Consider the following 21320-nt stretch of genomic DNA (forward strand, 5'->3'; position numbering starts at 1 on the left):
AGTGATAGATCGCAGTTTAGTTAATACACTGACTACAACCAAAACACCAAATGGGTCATTTTCGCTTGGCCTGAGAATACCCACCCATCGGCATCCCTTCACCGCTTAGTCATCTTGTAAAAAGCTTTATGTTACAAAGCAAAATTACATGCACATAAAACACCTAATTTACTCATTTAAACTCCATGCCCAAGGCTAAAGTTCACTGAAACCTCAGTTTGGGAATAGTGATGAGCAAGAACCAGCGTGGCCTGCCCAGGGAGAGAGGGTTGCAGGGAAGAACCATCCGCTCCGCCGGTTCCAGGCCAAGAGTTTCCCCGGGTTTCGCATTTAAGCATCTCTCACAACTACAAGTTTTCAGCACAAGGCAATTGAGAGGAGAAGAGCACAATTTCAAGGCACAGTTTCCCAGAGCCAGCGCACACGTACGGGCAACACCGCGCAATTTCTGAATGAGAGTCGGTGCGGTATCTCCTTTTGTCGCGATGTAACGCCGCCGGTATTATATTATTTCTTTCTCTCCTCCTGAATCAGCCCCCTCCCCATGCCTTTCCCCTCCTCTTCCCTCCCTCCCCCATAAAAAAAAAAAAAACCCATAATCACATTTGAGAGAGGCTCCGCACTTATCCGTTCCATATGGCTCTCACAATCCAGGCCAAGCTTTCCCTGTGACCTTTTAAAGAGACAAAGAAGCAAAGTACTTATCTAGAAACAGAAACACTGCAGTTTTCTGAGTGAAATTAGCAAAACCGACCCGAAACTCACCACTTCAAAACTTGACAGCATATAAATAACAAAAACAAAGGAGGTTTCCTTTGCAGCCCGAGCTCTTGAAGAGGAAGAAGTTCAAGACTGGTGTTTTCTAGGCCCCCCCCCCCCTATTTTTGGGGGGGAAGGGGGGGACAGCAGACCTGAGGACTACTTCCCCTAATAATTCTCTTATTTTCTCTTTTTTTTTCTTTTTCCCCTTGTTGCTATTTTCCCCTAGGCGAGGAGGGGCAAAAATAGATAGCGAGAAACAGAGTAGCCATGAGCAAAAAACGGCAATGGACAAAAAAAAAAAAAACAAAAACCAACAGATTAAATGTCTTTTGAGAGAGCCTGTTTTCGAGGTTTAGCAACGGAAGAAGGAGCTCAAGATCAAATTGATCAGACAAGTGTAACGCTCAAAACGAGGAATTCATAATAACAAAAAAATATAAAGTAGCAGGTTTAAATTGAGGTGGAGGGTGACTTAAGTCTAGCTATCCTTTAAAAAAATAAAACCGATGCGTACAGCAGCAAGTGAGAAAGGGGGTTATTAAAAAAAAAAAAAAGCAAATGAGAGAAAAAAAAAAAAGGCAGCTTTTCTATCCAGTGTGAAGAGCAGAAAGTCTACTTCTAGGTTGTCACTTACACTATTATTCTCCAATAGGCACCCAGAGGAGCAGCACACACAGAAGGAGCCCGCTCCCCTCCCCCTCCGCCAAAATACACACCGTAACAGCCCCCAAACTTTCTGCGGAAACCTCAGCCCCAGAGATCGCTACTGGAGATTACAAAAAAAAAAAAAAAAAAAAAAAAAAGACAAAAAAGAAAAGTGTAGAGAAAATTGCAGGAAAAGGCACTAAAATGCCACTTTTAATCTCGCCTTTGCGGTCCGGGGAGGGAAAAAAAAAAAAAAAAAAAAAAAAGGCAGAGAGGACTTGTCTCCTCTCATTTACCGGGGGCTGTCGTGCGAGTGAGGGGGGGGGGAGAGGGAGCGAGAGAGGAGGGGAGAGAGAAAAGGAACAGAGGGGAGGAAGGAAACACACACAACAAGGCACACCACCACCACTACAAAAAGTGACGAGGTTTCACTACCTCCGAGTCCAAACCCGAGAGAAATTATAATTAAAAAAAAACCAACCCTATTAAAAAAAAAAAAAAAAAGAAGAAAAAAAGCGCAACAAAAAACCTGGTTCTGCTTCTGCAAAGGAGATAAAAAAAAATCTGGGAACTCCGAGAAGAGTTACTCGCAAGAAGGGGTAAAAAAATATAAAATAGAAAGGTTGCAAAAAGCCAACAACAACAAAAACCAAGCCAGCAAAAAGACAATAATAATTGAAAAAAAAAAAAACAATAATAACGGTAGGCTTTGGGTTTTTTCTCCTTTTTTTTTTTTTTTTTTTTTTAATTCTGGTTTCCCCGGGCTGGCTGAGTAGGGTTGTTATTTAGGCCGGTTTGGTGGTTGTTGCTGGACGTTACATGGATATATCTGTGTGTGTGTGTCCCCGGACGGAGCTGCCTTGCTCTGCTCGCTCTCTTCCCCCCCCTCCTCTCCCTCTCTCCCCCTCTCTCTGTTTCTGTCCCCATTAAATTATTAGTTGACTCATCACTACTCCTCCTCCTCCTGCTGCTGCCGCCGCCGTCCCCTGCTCAGAGCCTCCTCTCCGCTACCGCTCGCTGCTGCCGCTGCCGCTGCTTCTTCTTCCTCCTCCTCATTTTAATACAAAATAACACCGAGGCCACCGGCTGGCTTTTTTTTTTTTTTTTTTTTTTTTTTTTTTTTACAGCCCGAGACGGGAGGAGGACGCAGCCTCCCTGCTGCTGCCCAGAGCCCTTCCCCGGCGGCCCCGGATCATCCGACGCGTCCTGGGAGAGAGAGAGAGAGAAAGAGAGAGAAAGTGGCAGAGGAGGAGGAGGAGGCGGTGAAGGAGAGAGGCGTGGGGGAGGGGAGGCCGGCGGGGGTGTCGGGAGAAGAGCAGAGCGGGACCGCAATGAGGAGCGGGGAGGGGGCGCCAGGCCGGGGAAAACGGGATTGGGAGTGGGCTGCCGGCGGTAGGTGAGCGGGGGTTGGGGGGGGGGGGGGGGGAGCCGGGGGGAAGAGGGTGTGCGGCTTCCGGGCGCGCACGAATTTGCAGGCAGCTGGGTGCGGGTGAGGCGGCCCTGCCTGCGCCGCGCACAATGCCCGCCGCGCCGCGCAGGCCGCGCGCCCCCTGCGCGCCCGCCCGCACATGGCAGATGGGGGCCTGCGGCGGGGAGCGGGGGGGGGGGGGAGGCGGTGGGAGCTCGACGTGGGGGGAACGGGGCGAGGGGAGGGGGGGGACGAGGAAGAGGAAGAGGAGGAGGGGCAGGGGTGAAGGCTGAACAATATCCTGCCGGCGCCGCCGGGCGCGCCGCGCCAGCGCAGCCCACGCCCCTCTCTGCGCGAAGGCTGCGCGGGCCGGGCAGGTGCACGGCGGAGACGGAGCGGAGCTCGGGCGCCGGGGAGCGGGGTTTGGGAGAAGGCGGGGTAGCTGGGGGGGCTCGGTCCCGCGCACCCGCAGGTGGGGGCAGCCCCCGGGGAGCCGCGTGGGGAGAAAGAAGTTTTTCCTCTCTTCCCCCCCTTCCTCGCCGCCCAACTTAATATCGACAGAGGTGAAAGAAAAGCAGCGGGCATGTTTTTGGGAGACGGCAGAGGTTGGGGAAAGGAGCCCCCGTTCAGTGGAGGGCATCAGCCGCGCAACAGCCCACGGGTGGCTGTGGCGCAGGTGGGGCGGTGGGCGCGCGGGCCTCCCACGGCACACGCAGCGTACCCGTAAGAAATCACTGCCAGCTCACAGCGGCGAAACGCTCCAGCCCCAGCCCCAGCCCCGCGCGGGACCTTCCAAAAGCGTCCCCGTATCGTGGCGGCAGGCCGGCACTGAAAGCCACCCCTAAAAGTTGAAAACTGAAAGGTGGTGGTAACCTATTGACAAAATAAATAACTGCAAGACAGACCTAATTTTTTTTCCCGTCATGCACTTGGGGAGAAAAGTAACCCAACTAGACAAACTTGAAAGCAACAAGTTTGTACAAGCTACGAGATAAGAGAAAAATTAAACTTATTTATTGATAAAATGCATAATGTTTGAATATACTGTGTCTAAAGGGAAAGTTGCATCATCGACCAAAGAAAACGTGAATTATTGCACAGGCAGATTCCTAGCCAAAATGTTTAGGGTAGTAACTTTAAAAAAAAAAAAAAGCAACCAACAAAAATCCCCATACTGAACTGCACGTACAAACTTGAAACAGCAGCAAAGGTAGGGAAGTGGGAAGGCTAATATCAGTTCTGGAATACACAAAATAGCATGGCCTCTGAATAAAGAAAAAGTGAATCAATAAGTCTATGATGAGCAAAATTATCACTACACTGCTATACTATAAAAGAAGAGAGACTAGGTAAAGAAACAAGCTGACGTTTACTGAAATAAGCGCAAAAAGCATACAGGGCATAGCCGGAAAAAGCACATGGTAACAGGGTGAAATACATGAAATATATATCATATTCAGCAATGCACAAAGATAATCTCAGAAGCAAAGAAATGCAATGCTCGAAAATGAACGTGCTGTTACATAATGCTGTTACTCAGAGCGGAGCAAGTGGAGGTGGAACACATAGGAAACATGAAAAGTTGTATGTGTGTTGCATGTCCTGAAAAAGGTTACTAAGATTGTTACTGAGAGTGCTGAAAAGAACAAAAAAAAAACCAAGCAACATGTTTCACAAAGAAAAACAAGGGAAAATGTAGATGACATCTTCCATAACATATGATCAAGGGATAACTGTCTAGCAGGTTGTTTATTTAGAAACCATTCTTTTTCCAATAAGATAGATTGAGTAGTATTGAGTCCCTCTAAAAAAGAAAAACAAAACAAAAGGTGAAAGAATGAGAGAATTATTATTTCCCAACACGTTTGAATATCTGGAGGAAAAATGGTGTTAACTAGTTGAATTCAAACTTTGCGAGCACAATGGAAAATATCAATGTTGTATCATTTTTCATCCTTTTCAGGAAAGCCTGCTACAGTAAACTTTAGCACTGAGCAAGACTGACCGCTAAAGAAGAAAATCATGAAGGATGAGGGAGTTTCAGCTGGCAGTGTGCTGCCTGCAGTATGATGGAGGAAAAGGACAGTGAAGATAATTTGAGAGATGCAGAGCTGATTAGAGTAGAGCAGATATTTAAAAATACAATTTGGAACACGATTTGGGACTAAAACACCACCTTAAAAAAATAATTACCAGATATGACAACAACCACCAAAAAAAAAAAAAAAAAGTTAAAATCTGTTCTAAAATAACTTTTGCTTTGGTGTTTACAAACCATTCCCTTAATGGTCAAAAAAACCTTAAAATGCTCAGATTAAAACAAAGTGATTAATCTAGAAAGCAGAGACAGTGAATTAAAGGAGCAGGGAGATAACAATCTGATAATACAGGAGCACAGAAGGCCTAATAATGATATTATTATGCACACTAACCAAACACTGACAAACAAATATTCTGTTAATTGTATAATCATGCATATGCTTCCTATTCCTGAGATAAATGATTATGGAAAATAACTCTCTTCTTGAAACTGCATATATGTAGTAAACCTTATAAACTCCCTACAACATGGATTAATCTAATTCCCGTACATCGCTTATGCCTGGTGAAGTATTTACTACAGACTTGGAAGGCTGAGCGTGGAACCCTCGCTTCGACTAGAAATCACGAGTTACTGAGGGCTGCTACACAGACAACAATCAGATTTCTCTTATCAATACCAAACTACTTGGAATAAATTCAAGATACAGATGTCTGATTTTCATTTGACCCATTCCAATTTGCACTTCGCTGTGTCAACTTTGATATTCAGATGTTCCACTAGAATAAAGATATTTATAATAAAAACATATATAAAGAAGAGATGAATAGATATTGTCATGGATACGTACGCAGGCAATCATTTAAACACGCAGCAATAGTAACATCACATTTTTCATAGCTTCTAGTCGACATAGAGCAGACAAATGTATGCTTAATAAAGTTTATTAATCCTTAATAAAGTTGTTGCACTGTTTATGATATATAAGCGCATGTTGCACTAGGTTGTGTTGAAATAAGAGAAATACTTAAAAAGTTGGACAGCGTTTTTACAATGAGCAGCAGTCTCAGTAGCTGCAAAACACCACAAATTCTCCAGTGTGGCATGCTGCCTCGGTGCCTCCTAAGGCCTTTCTTCCAATTTTTTCTCGTTCAAAATAAATTAGGAAATACGGGCCCAAATCTTGAGGCTTGGCTCTTGTGCAATGCAAACAGAAATGGCCTGGCAGCAGAGCAAAACCAGCATGGCTGTGTGTTCTCTTTTATCAGATTTCTTTGGGGAGATCAGGCTGATTGGGTTTTACACATACATACTGCTGACAAGTCTGCAGCCGTTTGGGTAGCTCGGAAGCACCAGCCCGTGCTGGAGGTGATGCAGGGCTGTGCAGCGGCAGCGGGACTGCCAGGAAACTCTGAATAGCGTTTTCCCCAGTGATGCGCACACGTCTACGGCTAACGGTAACAGCAAGGCAATGAAAATACCAATCCGTGGCTTTCTGAAGGTAAACATCTACGGCCAAAAGGCGGATGGCTTCCCAGTAGCCTTGCGCCCAGTTGCTGCATGAGTTGGACAGAAATGTGGGTTAAGGGGAAGTATGCGCCCTGCTCTCTTTTCCCACGTCCATCTGTGCAAGCCTCGGCACAGCTACCACTGCGGTGCGGACGCAGTCCGGCAGCCCTGTAAGTTTTGCACCTGTGATTGAAGTTGTTTTTCAGACTGACTTCCCCTCCGCTTTGCCCTGATCAACAACAGTTGCCTGACACTGCTCAAACACTTTAACCAACCTGACTGCGGCAACCGCGATTTACATACGACCCAAGAATTCGATGCGCGCCGATGTGAATCACAGCATTCTGCGACATCCCCCACGCTGAACTCAAAAGTTACATACCAACCTAGATTTTTTTTTTCTGACTGCAACCTGCCCCAGCCTGGATAGGATGCCTGTCAAAAAGCAAAAGTGCTAGGAAATGAAATTCATAGCACTGAAAGGCATCGCACACAAGCTGTCGTCCCCTCTCACATTTTGCATGAGCAATTTCTGCTCGTTTGTGTTCTCTCACACACGATGTCCTCAAACAGTTACGTAAAATGAATATTTAACTTACGATAGTCAGCTGTATTGAACTGCACTTAATTGCTTATTAAGTGAAGTAAATTATCCTTAACATATTCGTCAGAGGTGAAAAACCTACAGATACGGCTACATGTAGTGCACTCATTAGTTTACGGACCCCAAATCCCTTGGAAAGTATTAGATATCTACACAGGGTCCCATGGTGCAGCATTTTGTAGCTGGATGTTTCAGCTAGCTTGCAGATATGTAAAATCATATACAAACAGACATCTCCCTATTGATTGCCTCTGTGACGAGGCTCGTTTACTCCTGCAAACATTTTCTGCAGTGTATTTCAATCATGGAATCTTCTTTTAAAAATAGAGTCGAATGAGAATATGCAAAATGTGGTTTTGGATAAAACAGGTTACTTTTAGCCAAACTTCTGCACCATTTTGCGTAAGTCCCTTTCATAGCTGCATGTCTATTTTGACTTAAGATGCTTTTACAACTGAAGTAAGTGCTGATGTGCCCCTGACAGTCATTTCAGTTTGCCCCTTAGTACCAGATGAGTCACAGAGAGGCAAAATGCTGGAAGAAAATTACGGAGCAAAAACCAACAGAAGCATTTGGCACGATGGAGGAACTGAAGGGTGAACACGACAGCTAATGAGAATTGAGAGTCTTTCACCTCTGGTTGCCACAAGAAATCCCAACTGGTTGAAATTGTAAGACAGCTGTCCACTTCCCCAGAAAAGCCCACAGCAATGAATATGAATGAATTCATCACATAACTCTTACTCTGCAGTTGCCCAGTCTCTACATGCTATGGGGACAAGCCGAGTTCACTTCCTACGTGTATCAGCATTGCAACTTCCACAAACTGTACGTTATGTAATATAAGCCAACATTTTTTCTGACTATGAATTACAGAACTACTTCAAGTAAAAAGCTTCAACCTAAAATAAAAAAGTATTTTGTGGGCCATATCCTCTTCCATCCGTAACAGTAGACTAGATCCTTGATGAGTCATGCTCATAATTTCCATGTGGCAGCTACAGCCAACTACTTTCACAAAGAACAAAAAAACCAAACAAATGCCATAGAACTTTATATGATAATATTTAATGCGATTAGGCAGCTGGAAGAAAGGAAGAAAGCTGCATCTTAGGATCGGCCAAGTTACCTATGTCGTAAATGTATGTTCAGCAGGTCACTAATTTCAAGGTTTCTCCCCAGAGGTATAGTTTTTAGGCCTATCATGGGGAGATGTTTAATGGTTTCATGTGGGACATGGGGAGATGAAAAAGGAGTGGTTCCTGTTAAAAACCTGATCACGACAGCACTAGGTAACTTCTATGTGTGAGACGGGTGTGTAACCTGAAAGAAGAGTTGGGTGACAAGCAGCTACTTCTGAAGATGTGCCCAAATAGAAGCTCTAGTTTCAGTCATTTTTACTTGTCGAAAGAGAAGTCACACCAAGTTATCTCCAAAGTGTTTTTCAATATTAACTGATTCTGCTTCTCTTCCCTTTTCTGATTCCTTCCAACCACTGCATTTCTTTCTCAGTCAGAAAAAAAAAAAAAAAAAAAAAAAAAGGAGGCTTTTAGGAATACAGAAGTTTTAATCCAACAGCTCTGAGTGAAGATGAATTTCACACAGCCCAAGCAAAGCTGCACACTATGGCAGAAAGCAGCCTGAACCACTGCGGTTAGCACTACAGAAGGATTATTTAAGCATTATTAGCTAGAGCTTAGATGCTCGCGCTGTTGAGCTCAAACCACAACGACTTGTTACATAGGAATACTTCATCAACAGGAAAAGCAATCATCTTTGTCTTTGCCCTGGTAGTATGAATAAAATCTACTGACAAAAATTGAAAACATGGAAGAGTTTAAGTCTAAGAAAATGGTTAGAACTGATTGATGACTTGAACTATGTCAAACTTTCATTATGAAACCCAAAACCACATGAAATGTCCTGTTTCCAGTTTCGTTGTTAACTCAGAACTCTGCCCAGGTTCTGCTACACTTTTTCTAAGGTTCAAAACTCTTTAAGTAAAACTGTGCATCTAATTATGGCCAAACTTGACAGGAGTCAATATTCATTGTGCATAAAATACATGCAAAATGTGTGGTTTTGGTGTAAAACAAATTGAAAGTTGGTGGTTTTGGCCGAATTAGTTTTTTCTTCTAGGGTTCGTTCGACTCTCAAGCTCAGATGATTCTACAATAAGACTAAATGAATGAGTTTCTCACAGTTCTTTTCAGGAACAATTAGCTGTCAGTATTCAAGGTATCCATCAATATTCAGGCGCTAACATAAAAAAGGTTTAGCGTATGCAGTGTCACTAAGATAAAGGTCATTTATACGCGTGTCAGAGTATGCTGAGTTTAAATGCAAACAACACGAGGCAAAATCAAGTCACTTCAAAATGTTACTCCACGTACCCTGTAAATTTTTAAAATACTTGTCCTGATTTAGAAAAACGGCAAAAAAAAAGGGATAAATTAACAACAATATATTCAAAAGTATTTAATGTATTTGTTTGCTAAAACAACTGAATTTCTAGATGTCCTGCTAAGTGGCTACAATCGAAACAAACTGAGATGGAGAGCAGCCGTTGGGAACCCACTAAAATACAATAATTTTAGGGCAAAATTAGGTTAATATTTATGATAGTTCGTTTATACTCATGCAAGCACTAGAAGGAAATGCCTGAATAAGAGTGTAAAAATTAGTTCCTGCATTAAATACAAAAATTTGGGGGAAAAGTTTGTATTTTATGTTGACATAAGAATAGCTGAGTAAGAAGAAACTGAGGCACGCCCATGAAGTTTCCTAGCACAGCTTCAGCTGCAATAGTAGAAATAACATTTGAAAGTAATTATTTTCACAGTGTCTGTGTTCATTTCCTTAGGATCTCTTTTCCATATAACTTGCTTCTGGCAGCTTATACTACAAACTCCTTCCTGTATTACATTTTTTTTCTTCAGAAACGGCGGTAAGATGCTCATGAGAAATTTTGAAATATTCTACTCATGAAAAAGATGCAGTGCATCTTCTCAACTGATTTTTCTTTTATAGGTATACAGATGGAAAATCTCTCTGCGCCACATCTGAAAATGTGCAGCTTCAAAGGTAGGTGGAGCCAGGTGAAGAAATGCTCCAAATTATTGCAGTCATAGAAAAGTAATGTCCTAATCAACTTACCCTCATGTTTCTGAAACATGGGACACCTTCAAATACAAGAATCCTTGAATACACTGCTATGAATGACCTACACAAACCCCTCATGATCTCATATCCAAGCCCACGCTTACTTAAAGGTCTTTCAGATTTTTTTTTTTTTGTAAGTAAAGAAAGAGGAAACATCTTTAGCTCTTCTTTTACTTATACCAATTGGTTGTTGCTGTGGGCATATCGCAAAGGTTTATCATCTCTTTTTGCTTGATTTAGGTCTGTGAAAATCTTTCCATGACCAAAAGAAATACAATGCCCACTCCATACTGAACTCTTAAATAAAAAAAACAGTAAAGCAATCTGCTTCATTGTCAAAGGATTGAAAGAAATGCAATTAATGCCTTTGGAGGGAACGCCTATATAAGTATCACAATCACAAGAATGTGCGTATATGCATATAAGAATACATATGCAGAGACACAGTCTACCCTGTTGCTTTAATGTCCTAACACTACAGGCCATGAGGAGCTGAAGGCAGAAGTGAGCTCATACAATTTAAAATATCGTGCTGACACAATTTTTAGGTTAAATGACATTGTGTCATTTATTAGAAGATTAAATGCTGGCTTAATCACAGGACAATTTAGCCCTAGAAAAGGACGGCAGTATAGAAATGCTAGCAGACAAACAAATTAAAAATAGTAAGTTATAAACAGGGGAAAATGAGTTTATGCCACACCGACAAAACCAAAAAGAAAGAAAAAAAAGCCCAAACTCAAAAAGCAAAAAACACAAAGATGCATGAAAAGCAGTATGCTATGTTAGATGTTTATCTATACATAAGAGACAGGTGTCACAAAAACAAAACAAAAAAAATCACGAAGCTAAAGAGAAACTTTAACTCACCAGTTTCCATCTGTTATATCTGAATTCATGCATAATTGATTATCCATGACTGGTAAGTTCTTTTTTTTCACTAGCCTAACACAGTTTTCTAAACATTATGTGTTAAATCACCACCAAAGTAAAGGGTGTTTGAGAAACCGTAAGGGCAGAATAAAAATTTTTTAATGAAAAATAACATGTCAGTTAATAATAGAGCTGACCTATGTTTAAGAGAGAAATTTTAATCATGTGCATATTAAATATTAATAACCTATTCTGTTATTGTTATAATAAGGTTAAGTAAGCTTCTCCATGCTTAAGGAAAGAGAAAAAGTAGGAATATGTAACAGTGAAAAAAAGCGCTGAGAAGCAGAGACATAAGGAAAATGTGTCAACAATAAACAAGAGGAAATGAGAAAGAAGGAAAAGATGAAGGTGGAAACTAATCTCTATGTGTCATTATGACTGCCAGGGTACTGGCAAAGAAGCAGCATCCTTTTATTTCAATTTTAATCATTTCTGAATTTTAATACCCTGCTCCTTTTGTAATTCTCCTGGCATTCCCTATATGCATCCGTCCCAGCCAAAACACCAGTGTAAATTAAATGGCACACAACCACACCACTGATGTAGTTCTCCCAGTAGAACCAATTGAGTGACCAAAAAGCAGAGAAGGTATGACTACTTTGTGTCCCTGTAGACCACTAGCCAATTAAGTGACTTAATGTTCCTCAATTCCTTTAATTTTGAAAGGAAGGGCAGTGGTTAGGTAACCCAGCAATATAGAGCCATTAAAACAAAATAAAGCAAGCCAGTAGTAATACAATAATCAGTGACCATCAGGGCCTGGAAAAATGAGTTTGCTCTCACTGGCACTAAGGAGCATCACATGATTATTTAATTACAGCTCTAATTTTTGTCTCGTGGATGGCAACATATCAACAATTAATAGGGCAAATAGAGGAGACTGCATTTTTAAAGACACAGAACCTATATGAAATAGTGCTTGAAAATGCAATGTATCAGACAGCATAACGCTTCTCAAGGCATATCTGTCATTATTCTACACATATTAAAAAATTCTACTGGTTCAACTTTCTTGCATGGTACCTACAAAATTCTTCTGGAGTGCTTAGAAATTAATAACTACACCTATGACTATCCTAATTGTCATTTTAAGTGGCAATGCAGAAGTCAGCTTCTCGCAGGACATGCAGTCCAAATAAAGAAAGTATTGGAATCACAAGTTTCAAATATAAAAATGTTATTATAAAATTATTGCATCCTTTATCTTAAAAAGATTCTAACAAAATTGTTCAGGAATGGCAAAAAGGGTTACAGTATTCAGCAAGTCAAGTGAAGAAAAAAAGACAGAAAAAGAAAGTCAATAAAATACAGTCAATGGGATAGAGATTGATTTGGATTGATTGATTTTACTGTGAGATGTTCTTACAAAGCATACCGAAACTAGGGACTCAACACCAACATTGTACCGTTCCTGCACAGTACTACTAGTTAAGACGCGAGAAACAAAACCTGAAAGAGGACACACATATGATCAATGGAAAAGCTCTGCTCTGTAATGGTTGGATGCAGTTCCCATCGTGCCTCGTCCTGCAATGACCATGGTGCAAAACATGAGGAGGAACGGTGGGAAGTTCAGTATGTGGAGGAGCACTTTTCACAACCTGCACAATTATAGGAATCTGCAAATGTATCACAGGAAAAACACATTTTATGCTCCTGATCTTCTTTGCAAATGTATTCACTTTTCCACAGCAATGTGCAGACCAAGTTACAAATCTCATAAATTTACATTATCCAGCACTTGTTCAGACAATATTCAATATCCGACATGGGAAAGGCAAGCTCCAAATTTCCTCTAAACATTAAGCTGTACGTGTGAAGTATCTACCAAACTACTCTTAGATTTTTTTCCTAATCTTACTTCTCAATATACAAATTAAACATGCTTTTGCATTTGGTATTCTAAAATCTATCCTTTCAACATGCAAAGAAACACTGAACTTGGGCCCTTGGACCGGAAAAAAAAACAACCAACCTTGCTAAACAACAGTTCAAGTATTACTGCAAAAAGAAGTATAACTACAGAAGAAATACTATTATAATAAATGCCCCATTCCTCCCCAAAATTGTGTAAAATTGTTTTCATTGAAGACATGACATGAACATTCGGGATTGGAGATCTTACTCTATAATCTTAAGAAGAAAGCTGGCAATCAAGACCTTGTATGTAAAAGTATACATCACTCCTTTTATGCACTGGTTACTTTACAGATAGCATGTCTCTCAAAGACTGTAATTAAATGTCTAGTGCAGAAGTAACACTAAAAAGCATACAGTATTATTATATTACAATGAATCCTTAGAAGCTGAAACTGTCCTTTTTTTAAGTTTTAAGATGCCTTTAATTATTCTTGAAACTTCTTACATTTATCAAGGAAGCCCACCTATGATGAAAAGCATTAATGATTTAAAGTCTTTCTAATACAGCTCTCCACAAAAATATTAATCTTTGATTATAAACATTTTAAAACTCACTCTGCAATTTTTCTCCACTTCATTTTTTTTGCCTTTGGTCCTTCTGTGAGTTCGCGTGCACGCTCACACTCCCTCCTCTCCTCTCTTTCTGTCTTTCATTTCATGTGTTAGAATTGGGAATACAGGGCGTGTATGGTATTTAGAATTTTTATCCTGTTCATTGCAAATGTTTTTAATTACCTGGCTGTTACAAACAGACATACACTCTAAGTGCAGCTGCTGAAAAGGAAACACCTTTGTCGTACCTTTGCATGTGGGTTTGAGTTCAGAGCAGCAATTCTTTGCACTTGTGCTGTACAATGTTTTCCAGTCTAGGACCGATTTACAAATATAAAGAATTAATTAATCCTTCCGTGTTCTATGAAACATACTTATTACTGATTTTACAGCTGGGTAAATAAACCAGGGGCATATTAAGGCTGCATTTATGGAGGGATTGTGTGCTGCAGCTTCCTTCTCTTCCACATGAAGTTGCGAGCGCTAAGCATTTTCAAAATCAGGCTTATGGCATTCAGGATTGCAAACACGGCACAGTCAGTTATTTCCCCAAGATCACACATTTTTGTCAGGGCTGAAACCAGAACCAGGACTCCAGACACTGGAAAAGATCACAAGACAATCCTCCAGGTATACATGAGCCGAGCGCATCACCACTTCTTCTAGTGAGCAGCAAGTGGAACGACACACAAACGATTGCTGCTGGCCAAATAAATCCTGTCAGAGCAGGATCCTGGGAAGATGAGATGCACTCGAGGTTTAAAGCACCTCCCTCATCTCCTCAGGTCATATCGTGTCATAATGTGCCAAGGGAAAGAGATAGAGCACATAGTTGTGAGGAGTTACGCAAGGCCAACGCAGCTGACAGACGTGGCCCATCCTGATGTTCTGCACCCTGAGGTGGCCGAAGTCCATCTGCAGGCAAGCAGGCTCTTCTGCCCATCTAACCTGCCATTCACAACAGCAAAGCATGAGGCGGCAAGAGCCAACTCCTGTCAACCTACAGCTGCGGAGACGTGTTTCCAACCATGCTTCGCAGCAGCTCGGAGAGAGGAGCCAGCCTATGCTCAGGTGAAAGGAAGCCTTCTTAAGAGCCTGTCCTAATCCCAAACACACATGGTCTCACAGGAAAATTGATCTCCAAAGGGATCGCTGCATATTGGTATTCTAAATAAATAGCTAAAAGGTGACCTTGGCATAAATACTGAAGTGTCAGTGTGTCCCTCAGCCCCTCTGAGCCCCTGGCACTGGTCCCCTACGAGAACTGTGCAAGCGAGGGTCTACCTGCAGTGATACACCAGTGTGCATGGGAGGAAAGTCAGGCCCAGCGAGTTTAAAAGGAGATATTTACAATTCAGACAGTGCCTGAGGTATGTTACTACACTCTACTACTATACGTTACTATTACTATGCCATTCGTACTACACTGCATCAGATTACACAGATTAAAGGTAAATGAGAGCTGATACAGAGCACGAGGACCAGATCAGAACCTGTGAACAAGATCAGAATGGGCAAGTCTCTTTAAAATTAATCTCTATCAAGATTTACACCTACTGAGAGCAATGCAGTGCAGAAACCATCAGGAAGTCGACATGTGCAAAGCAATAAAACGGATATCAATTAAGTAATGAAGTGCTGGTGAGAACTGTGGTAAGCTTAGATGTCACAGGATGCCAAATGTTCGAAAACACCTACATTTCTGAAGGGAACATTAGAGTATAGCCTTTTTGAAGTAACAGTTAAAAGTCGCAGTCAGGGCTGTTGAGAGTTCATGATATTGCTCCCATGGGAACTGACATACAAGCTAGCTTAATGTTAAATACGATAACTTCACAATCTGAGGGAAAAAATGGACTTCTCAGGTAGAGGTTATTAATGGAATCCTCCGACGGAGAATTTAGGGAAGCCTGCAAACCGTGGGTTATTCTGACTGCAGTTATCTTCACTTCAAATGCCAGCTACTTGGATGCATTAGTCCAAGATTAAAAGTAACATCAATAGGGTTTTCTGACATGGACTTTATGAAGTTGCAAAATTTCAGTATAACAAGCAATAAGAACCGTAAGTTACTCTTTAACCGTCAAACTGTTTTACTTTTTTTTTTTTTTTTAGAATCAGTAGCAACTTTGTGACAACTAAAGTTTAAAAAATGCACTTGATTGCATAGTGACAGATTTGCAGAACATTTTTCATCACACACACATATGTGCTTTCAGTTATTAATAAAATGCTTCTGCCCTTAATCTGCCGTTGCCTGAATATACAATTTCAGTGACTTGGATAGACAAATACTGTTAAGGAATTCTGTTTTCCCTGTTTGAGATGCAATTCAAATACACCAAGTAAAACCGAATACTATGTCTTTAAAACTGGCTTCTGCGTGCCACAGAAAGGAATACCGAATCGCTTTTCTAGTAAGTTCCTCTTGGAATGGAATGATAACAAAACTTTCTCTTCTTCCTCACCTCAACCTTCCTTTTCCCCTCATTTTAAACAAGGAAGAGTCAGCTGCCCTGGATGACACCACAGGTAGATATTAAAATGGAGACAGCCATTATTTAGTGGCGACAGGAATATAAATACATGCACTAACCTATAAACCGGTGTTTACTTGAGGAAAGTAAGTCATATTTTTCCTCTGATTGCCGTGCTGTCAGTTTAATGCAGCGTAAATAAACAGTAGGTGCATGATAGCTTTAAGTAGAAAGTGTTCATTCCACAAGAGGAGCAGATTACTGAAGCCTGATGCCTATAATGGCAAAAGCAGAACTTCCATTTTACCTGAAAATATATCCTCCCGTGCCAAGGGACTTGTGGCTTTTCTATTAACTTAATTTGTCAGAATTCTATGAAAAATATTACGTACTGAAAGAACTTTACCAAAAACATTCATTCCTGCAGCCCTCAACTTGAACCATTTGAAAAAACAAAAGCCAATCACTCCTCTGTAATTTCATCATCCCATCGCTCTAAATGAAAGCTTTATATAATCAACCTAATATAACAGAAAATAAAATGATATATAGAATTGCCTATACTTTGAGGTATTCTGTTCTTATAAATATATTCCCTGACTGAAAGTAAAAAAAATCCCCTTTGGAAAAAGCAATGATTTCTGAGAAGATTGTATATACACTCTACATCTATTAACATAAATTATAAGAAAGTAAAATGTTCCAGATGTGTTTAAACTGTTGTAGAAGGAAAGTTTGTGGCTTCACTGCATATATATTCAATATATCTAGAGAGAGCAACAGCAGTTATGTACAAGAAGGCAATAAAATGCTTCCGTAGTATCTATGTTAAAATAGTGTAGTTCCTAGAAATATGACTAAAACATTTCAGAAGTCTTATTTCCTCCAGTTTTAATTCAGAAATCTACTTTTAATATATTTTTATATATATTGCAAGCTATTCTATTAATAAAATAATCTCCTTGATTTTTTTTTCAAATGCAGCTGGAAACCTTAAGAGGGACTTCAAATTTATCTGACAATGCTTTGATTAAAAAATAGATGACACTAAAAAGGTGACAGTATTTAAAAACAAAAACCCGAGCAGTTGATACAATTAAAAGATTTGGGATTTTTTTTCTTCAAGAACAACAGACTTCAGCTGCTCATCATCTAAACAGCAGCCGCACACATTTAAACCCCTCTCTATCCCAAACCTGAAATGTAGGATGCGTTAGTGCTTATTCAGGACTTTCCTACCCTACAGAGGTTTTTGTGCTGAAGGGGTGGATGTGCCTGTGTCCCCCGCAGGACTGAACGTGGCAGTGCCGGTGGGATGCTGGCAGGGCTGCAGGCAGGGCTGCAGGCAGGGATGCTGGCAGGGCTGGCGCTGCCTTGGGAAACAGAGCAACAGAGGGCAGGTGCTTGTCAGCTGACCCAAGGGGCCTGCGCTGCAAACCAAAAAGATGCCCTGCTCCCGGACAAACCCCGGGCTCTCGTGGCAGACCCTCTGCTTCTCCTTCTGCCATAGCATTGCGTCCCATCAGTGAGTCACAGTCGGACTTTGCTTTACACTGTTTCTCCGGAGTGCGCAGCGGCAGGTTAGGATTCACGCGTATCACTAGAATAACAGGAGAGGAGCAACCACCGGGGTTACTTTCCTATTTAAAGTACTAAGAGCAAAGAACATAAAAAGGAAACGGCCATTTTTTTCAAAATGTACGCCCAAGAAGCATTCCATTTAAATATTTTTTGTTCCAGTAAACTCTTTTGCATACAAAGGACTTATTTATTACATATTTGAACTTGTGGGAAAAAGGCAAGGAATGCACTGATTCCTGAAATAACTCTCCAGTCTTTTTGGAGACTTCACTTCTCTTGTTCTACTCAGAATAGTTTTATTCCAGGGACGGAGGAATTCCTCGGAGTCAGTTGTTTCTTCTCCACTAGCTGTTTGTATTCAAGAGTGGGCATACACAGCACACTAGCCAGTGATTTTAATTTCTCTTCTATTGCCTTGCTATGTGTGCGTGCTATCCGTTTAGACACATGCTTATACGTGAACACGTTACATTTTCTGCCTGTTCGTTTTGCTACCTACTCTATGTTATTACGCATTTCTGCGCAAGCCATTGCTTCGACTTGAAAAGCGAGACAATACCAATAACAATCTCAGGTAGAAAATTAATTAGAAAATAAGCGTATGTTATAAATGTATTAAAGAGCATATAGGAATATGGGACTGAAAAGAGCACTCTGAAATTCTACAAATAGTGCTGCCGAGTAATTAGAAGACACAAATTGCAGTGAACATCCTACATTCATGTCTTTACACTCTATGCGTACTGTTTCAAGTTGTTTTTGAATAGTGCGCCTGATTTGACACATTTCTATCTGGTGATTGTGTTAAATGCTTGAAGAGGTAGTGAAAGATCCAAGCATTCCTTGTGCTAACTACAGCTGAAATTTTACACTTATTGTAACCTTTTCTAACAATGTGAGAAAAACAGAGTAAATATATTAAATTTGTTTCACAACAGATGCTTAGGTTGTTAATATTTAAGATGCCTATTCATGCTATTCCTGTCTGCACATTTGTCAAAAATGTAAGCTTGAATGCTAATGTTTGCCAGCAGACTACAGCAGACAAATATACGAACGCACTGTACCAAAATAATATAAAGTAGAAAGAAGGGACGGCTGCTAACTCCCACCCAAGTAGCCTGGACCAGCAGGAAAGGGCACGACCAGACCAAGCGCCCGGGAGTCTCTGCATCCGAATCTGGGAAGTATTTTCACAGAAGCGCTGCCTTCCGTTGGGCTGACTAAAACCAGCGGAGAGCTTTCCTCAGTTTGAACTCACTTCGGCTGAGGAGCCGGCGCAAAGTATTTCATCAAACTTGCATTTTAACGAAGTTTCTCTGGCAGTCAGAGGAGCCCGGGGACTGTCAGAGGGGGGACTCCGGACCAGGCAGGTGCCTGCCAGGAACGCTCCCCCCCCCCTCGGGGACCCAGCGCGGATCGGCGACAAAAGGAGGACGGTTCGGGCAAAACCTCGGGTGGCGGGTTTGGAGAAGGAGCGGAAAAATCAAAAACAAAATCCTGGAGCACAGAGGCGAGTTCTTGGCACGGCTCCCCGTGACAGCGGCCGCGCCGAGCCGTGCGGGGGTGGGGTAGGGGGCCGGGACCACCGGGCCACCCAGCGCCACGGGGCGGCGGGGACATCCACGCCGCCTGCCCGCGCAACCCCCGCGGTCTGCGGAAGCGCCACCCCACGACCCCCCTCCCCCCACCTCAACCCCCGTTCCCGCGCCCCCCGCCGTCGGAGGTACCGCCGCCCCGGCACCCGCCGCTGCCGGGAGGCGCGCGGGGCCGGGGAAGAAGTTTGCCAAACTTTGAAGGTTTTTTTGTTTGTTTTGTTTGTTTTGGGTTTTTTTTTTTTCCTCCCCCTCTGCCCGCCCGCCCCCCTTCCCCGCTCCCCCCGTGCCGGCGGCGGGCGAGGCGGCGGCGGGCAGGGGAGCGGCGCGGCGGCAGGTGCGAGCCCGCGCCGGCCGGGAGGCTCCGGCAGCGCCAAGCGCAGCTCTTCCACCTTCCACCCCCCGACGAGTCTGTCTCCCCTCCACCCGCCCTCCCGGGTCGGCACCGCTGGCCTCGCTAAATCACGTCGGCGGGTGCCCCCGGCACGGCCCCTTGTCGTCGTGTCGTGTGTCCCTGTCCTCCCCCCACCCCACCCCGTCCCCGAGGAGCGACGCCGAAGGAGCGGGACCGACTCACTCATGGGAGCGCGGCGGGCGAGGCCGGCGACACCTCCGGCTTCCGAGGCGCCGGCGAAGTTAATTGCACTGAAGTTCAAGTTGTCTTTTCACCCATCAGGAGTGGGCGTTTAAAGGAAGGAGAGCGAGGAGGAGGAGGAGGATGGGGGGGAGGGGGAAAGGAGGGGGGAGAGTCGCTCTCGCGCTGGCTCGCTCTCGCACAGACACACACACACGCACACGCGTGCACGCGCACACACACGCACACGCACACACACACTCCCGCCCGCTCGGCTCAGCTCCCGAGCTGCCTCAGCAAGGAGGAGCCCGGACGGAAAACACCAGGGCAGCGGAGGTACCGGCGTGGGGCAGCCCTGCCTCTGTGCGCGTGTCTGTGTGTGTGCGTGTGCCGGTGTCTGCTTGTGCCCCCCCCTTCCCCGCCCGCTGCCGCGCACGGCCCCCTCGGGCGGGGAGGTGCGCGCTGCCCGCGGGGAGGGGGCGGTGGTGCCGTCGGGGCGGCGCGGCGGCGGGAGGGCCGCTTACGGCCGGGAGCGGGGGGAGGTCTCCGCGCCCTCCAGCCTGCGCGGCGGCAGGGGTCGGCTGGGGGACGTGGCGGGGACACGGCACCGAGCGGCGGCTGCGTGCGTGTGTGTGATGTGTGTCCATCCCTGCTGCCCCCCGCCCCGCGAGAGAGGCCAGAACCCCTCCTCCGCTCCCGCGTTGCCTTCCCCGCGCCCCCCGCTCCCTCCATACTTTCCGCCGCTCCTTTATCCCCACCCCGGGCCCCGCTGTCGCTCCCCGCGCCCCACGGCCGCGACCATTTAGGGCGGATGAGGCAGCAGCTCCGCGGGCCGCGGTGGGGGGTCCCCGGGGTGCGGGCAGGCGTCCCCGGGGGTCGCTTCCCGCCCCCCCGCCCGTCGCCGCCTGGCAGCCCCGCTCCCCGTCGGGGCCGAGTCTCGCCGCTCCGCACCCCCGGTTGTGCCGCCCGGTGTTTCACCTGGCACCATGTGCTCCTCAGGAACGCGGTTTGAGCACTCTGCCTTTATTCGTGTCACTTCTCCTTGGGGAGGGACTCCTTCTCTCTTCTTTTGTTTTTAAGACCTTCTTCCTCCCCATCTTCGCTGATGAAGGATTTGGAAGTGGAGTTCCTGGAGAGTGAACCTGGCAATAAGCACAGGTTTCCCGGAAAGCTGAGGCTGTTGCTTATTCCCTAGGAGACTGAGAAGAGAGGGGACCCTGGATGTCAGCCCAATCTCCGTTTTTTTATGTGTTTTGACTTTAAGGCATATTTCCTCTTTCAGCTGTGGGAACTGACAGGTACAACTCCTGTAGGGACCTTTGCACGTCTCAGAAACAAGACCCAGACGGTGAAGTTGGTACGTCGGTGCTTTCCTAGTTAACCAGTGGTACGCCCTTCTATTAATTGCTATTAGAAAGTGCAACCTTGTAGCACAGTTATTGAATAATCATTAATCCGTGGAGGATACACAAGCCCAAAGGTTAATAATAGGAATAACAATTAATAATATTGACCTTGCCAGCGGGGACAGTGGTTTTGTCATCGTTATTAAAA

The 21320-nt window shown here is 43.9% G+C and overlaps 1 protein-coding gene across 6 annotated transcripts in view; it reads right to left on the minus strand.

The window, feature by feature from the left end:
- The window catches only part of SATB1 (SATB homeobox 1), a 93669-nt gene extending 73805 nt beyond the window's left edge, over positions 1 to 19864 (minus strand). For 3 of the 6 annotated variants that reach the window (XM_086742645.1, XM_086742644.1, XM_086742643.1), the window contains exons 1-2: positions 766 to 1050; positions 604 to 673 (exon numbers count right to left, since the gene is read on the minus strand). The gene's annotated coding sequence lies outside the window, so the exon portion shown is untranslated. Of the gene's footprint in view, positions 1 to 603; positions 674 to 765; positions 1052 to 19769 lie in introns of those variants that run through there. The other 3 variants (XM_086742640.1, XM_086742642.1, XM_086742641.1) reach the window with 3 other exon arrangements.
- Between the last annotated feature and the right edge of the window lie 1456 nt (positions 19865 to 21320).

This window comes from Chlamydotis macqueenii, chromosome 2 (genome assembly GCF_036417535.1).
Source record: "Chlamydotis macqueenii isolate bChlMac1 chromosome 2, bChlMac1.mat, whole genome shotgun sequence".
In the NCBI taxonomy this organism is placed as follows: domain Eukaryota; kingdom Metazoa; phylum Chordata; class Aves; order Otidiformes; family Otididae; genus Chlamydotis; species Chlamydotis macqueenii.